The sequence below is a fragment of the Microtus oregoni genome, unplaced genomic scaffold (assembly GCF_018167655.1).
Source record: "Microtus oregoni isolate MIOR12 unplaced genomic scaffold, Mior012 000003F_ref0000135, whole genome shotgun sequence".
NCBI classification, from domain to species: Eukaryota; Metazoa; Chordata; class Mammalia; order Rodentia; family Cricetidae; genus Microtus; species Microtus oregoni.
In genome coordinates this window covers 67,622,406-67,627,119 of record NW_024543062.1, presented here as the reverse complement: position 1 = coordinate 67,627,119, position 4,714 = coordinate 67,622,406, and the positions used below count along the sequence as shown (strand labels likewise).

Genomic DNA, 4,714 nt, shown 5'->3' with positions numbered 1-4,714 from the left:
ATAGTCAATACTCTCACTAAGTTGTATGAACCCAAACAAGTAATGGGACTTGCATTGGGAGACTCCTAACTTACTATTCCTATTTTCTCATGTTCATATTTTTATACCCCAAAGATACATTGTCTTCATATTGAATTTAAAATCATGTATAATTTGAATGAATTACATTTGTCTTATAATCCAGTTACCACCTTAGCAATAGGAACCAGGGTGGTGGCTTGTGGAAGAAAAACACAGTCTCCCTTCCTTTGTTCTGCCCTAATTTCCTTCCTTCCTTTGTCAAAAACCACAGTGCAGAATATGACAAAGAACAAACCATGAGGCAGAGAGATCCTGCCCCTCCAGCTCTCGTTCTGCAGACCCTGGCATTGGCACACGACACAGCCCAGTGCCAGGGCCCTGTCTGCCTGTCTATTAACCTAATTGACAGTGCTCGTGACATGCGTCAGGATGATTCTGCTCAGAACCAGTAACCGATTTGAGCAAATCAGAAAGGGCAGAGAGGAAAAGCCTAATCCCCCCTCCTCTTTAGCTGCGAGAAGAATAAGTCGGCAGCTTGCGTGTTGAGGATCACGTCAAAGCTCAAGAAGAAATGATTCACAGGAAACATCCAAGCAGAGAGGGGAGGAAGCTTTCTGGGACACAATGGAAGCCTGTTACTAATGCGGTCGCATAATCAGGAGACAGCGTGTGATGACCAACAAAGGGATTTTCAAAGGATTCCTGGACAGTGATGACTGAAATTATTCATCTCGAGACAGGCGCTTTAAATGTAAAGGTCCAAGACAAGAAGAACAAGAGAATTACAGAGGGCAAATGGGGATGTGCATTGTGATACTGATAAATTAGTAATAGAGCCTCAGGCTTTTTGCCAAAAGGAAAAAAAAATCTCCAACACCATGGCTCAAAATGTCATGAGGCATGTTTAACAGTATGTCAAAAAGTCAAATTCACTTCCCTTATCTAGCAGAAGACAAAAAGACATATTTTTAAAATGCCCCAATTCAATCTCATCTACAAGATCACATGAAGCCTGCTATTTTCATACAGTGTGTTTCCTCACATCTCTCAAGACCTCTCGATCTCATCAAAATGAAGAATTTAATTAATGAAACAAATGAAAGTTACTCATTCATCCCTCTTTGAGGGAGCTATGGGATGTCTCACAGTCAAAACAGGGGAGCCCAGATTTTTGTCACTTCTGTCTTCTTTCATGCACCCATTTAAACAAGGCAGATCTTGCCTTGTGCCCACCAGTCTCTCTGGGTTTCCAGAGTACCACACCACTCACAATATGAGCATTAATGGTTCTCATTGGTTTAAGACCACGAGAAAATACTGTGCCTGCTTCTTTAAGATAGTGATTTAATTTCTGTGCCTCTAATTTTGATTACAGGCATCTAAAAACTCACCATTTATTTATGAAATTAATACGTATCAAGTTTGCCATATACCCCGAGACATCCCTGTTCCCTCAAGCCGGTGTGGATTTTGCAGGAAGCAAACAGCATGTGAGGGAAGTCTTTGCACTGCTCTGAGCATGTAAAAGATGCAGCTTAGTACCATGTTAGGCTAAAGCACTGGAGGCGGATTTTATGCTCATCCCTTGGAGATTGCTTCTTCTACACTAAACTGCAAGCTTCCAAAAGGAAGTTAGTGGATTCTGTTTGTTTGCATTTTTGTTTTTCTGTTGCATATCACTCCACACAAAAGTCCGTCAACATTACTTTTACAAATATCAACACAGATACCAGCAAAAAGTATACAAAATATTGTCAGTTTTGGAACAAAATAAAAATGTAATAAAACTGGGATTTTAGGAGATCCATTGCTCATACTGCATTTTCGTTTGTTTATCCATTTGTTTAGTCTTACATGAACTGTACCAAGATTTTACTATGCATTGAGAACAATGTCACACAATAAAGGCAAAACCATAAATAAACCAGTAAACCCGGGGAGACTGTATTTTTCTGAAGAAGAAAGAAAGAAAGAAAGAAAGAAAGAAAGAAAGAGAAAGAGAATTGTGTGTTATGCTGTCTACACAGAAGACAGTCCACTGCTTTAGAAACGAAGAAGAGAGACACCAGATGGGAAGACCTATCTGAGCAGGTAAGATTTAACCTGAAAACTGATGAATTGGGGAATTTCAGCTATTTTGAAAAGTACAAGTTTCTGAAACAGAAAACAAATTAGTGATGCGCAATGTACTGAGAACAGCATTCGCCTGAAGTGAATTATCTATTCCAGACCACAGAATATGACCTCATTTCTAGATAAACTATTTGTATATATTTTAAAGAAGCCATCCTGGAATAGAATATACCCTAAGAGGAGGGAAATGAGAACACTGGCATCCAGGGAAGAAAGACATCTGTTGGTAGGCAGAGATGGAGCGATGCTGCCACAGCCACTCACTAGGAGCCACAACAGCTGGGAAAAGAAAGACAGGATTTCCTCTGGATCCCCCTGAAAGTCAGGGCTGAGCCAACTCGTTCCATGTGCTTCAAGCCTCCTACTGTGTGGGAGACTGAGTTTTATTGTCTTAACATGCCCAGAAATATATAATAAACTGTGGCAAGAACCATAGGAAATGAAATGTATTTAGGAAATGGCAGAAGTGATGGAACAGAGAATTGATTTATTGTTGGGATGGTGGTCTAGCAAACCAGGGTACCACACCCTGTTTACTGGAGACAAGTGTATTGGATTAAATAGATGGAGCCGGAAGATGTTCCCCGTGAACATCTAGGTTCAGACTAAAGTCTTCTGCTCTGCTATAATACATTTTGGGTAGGATTTCACTCCTCGTGATTTTACAAGTGCCAAAACAATACAGAAACTGTTTTTACACATGAGGGAGTCTAAAACAGGATCTAATCAATGTCAAGAAGGTCTTCGGAGCCATGGGATGTCTCAGTCTTGAGCTGAAACTGGGGTCTCCTAGATACTGCTGAAAGGCAACTGAGCCGATGCCTGTCATCTAGGAAGACACAAAACACTGCTTGGAGTCTGACGAACTTCAAAGTGTCATATGCGTAATTGTTATTGTATTAATCTTTTAGTATAATCCTGGTAAGAGAGCTTAAATTGAAGAACACAAAAATGTAAGATGTATTTTGGGAAAGAGCTACAAGTGGATAATTGCATAAAAGTGGATGAAAATGTTTTAAAGTTCTTAATATTGAAAGAATAACTTAAACTCACACAAATGACAAAGGTCCAGGATTCAGAGCATGTTAGACAAGCATTGATTTTTTTTTTGCCTTGTCAACTTCCATCCTCAAATCACTCATTATTTATTATGAAACCATTCATTCTATATTTTTCTTTTTGCAATATTTGTCATATGTGAGTACTGTACTTACATCATTTCTACCCTTCTAACCCCCCAGGACTTTCCCATTTCCTCTTTAATTCAAAGACCTTTGTGTTCTTTATTATTATTGTAACACATATTTATGTGTGTGTGTGCGCACACAACCTACTGAGTTCATTTAATGTTGATGATATGTACATGTATTTAGGAAGACCACCTGACATTGGGTAGCTGATCATAATCTTTGAATCCAGGTGAAAAAAAGAAAAAAAGAGCTGATTTCCCCTCTCAGCAGCATTGATTGTCTGTAGTTCTTCATATGGGGTGGGACATTGTAAAATTTTCCCACCATGTTGATATATTGTTGAGACTCCTTGTCATAGCTTGAAGACAGCAACTTGATGCTGTCATCGCCGCCTTCTGAGTCTGACAATCTCCATTCCTCCACGTCCTGCTACCCTTTCTGGGGTGGGATTTCAATTCATTTAGCCAATGACTTTGGGACAGCAAGCCATAGAGCATGGTCTTGTCTGCCTAAGACACAGTTTAAAAGCTGAGGCAGAGGTCAGTAGCACAAAGACTAAATTGGAACAATACAAAAAAGTTTAGCATGGCCCACGCAATAGCATGGCATGCATATTTGTGAAGTGTTCCATACTTTTATTTAGTATGTGTTTCATGCTTAATGTGTCCTTGTTGGTTGTAGTTCTCATTTTGTTTGTTATTACCTTTCCTTTCTCCTGCACAATACTTGATAGTTGTTCTCTTCTTCTTTTTTGTATTACAATTTTTATTTATTTTTTAGTGTTTTTTATTGATTTTTATTGAGCTCTACATTTTTCTCTGCTCCCATCCCAGCCTCTTCCCTCCCCTTCAATTCTCTCCCAAGGTCCCCATGCTTCCAATTTACTCAGGAGATCTTGTCTTTTTCTATTCCCATGTAGATTAGATCTATGTCTGTCTCTCTTGGGGTCCTCATTGTTGTCTAGGTTCACTGGGATTGTGATTTGTGGGCTGATTTTCTTTTCTTTGTGTTTAAAAATAGTTGTTCTTATTGCAAATAGTTTTATGTTAGGATTAGAACCTTATTTAGAAAAAAAGGAAAGTGTGGTGGGATTTCAATCTGTTTAGCCAATGACTTTTGGGGCAGCAGGCCCTAGGGTTTTGTCTGCCTACTACACAGCTTAAAAGCTGAGGGAAACTGAGCACTTGGGAGGCAGAGGTAGGCAGATCTCTGTGAGTTCAAGGACAGCCTGGTCTACAAGAGCTAGTTCCAGGACAGCTAGGTCTGTTACACAGAGAAACCCTGTCTCCAAAAAAAAAAATAAAAACAAAAAGAAACTGAGGGAGAGGATTTTGTGCTCTCTTGCTCTCACGCTTTCTTGGGTGTTTAGA

General features: G+C 39.5%; 1 non-coding gene across 1 annotated transcript; it reads left to right on the top strand.

Moving 5' to 3' along the window:
- The first annotated feature begins 3,870 nt into the window (after positions 1-3,870).
- On the top strand, positions 3,871-3,981 carry LOC121446663. The gene has a single exon (XR_005974096.1). It is a non-coding gene; the product is annotated as a U6 spliceosomal RNA (small nuclear RNA).
- Positions 3,982-4,714: the final 733 nt, after the last annotated feature.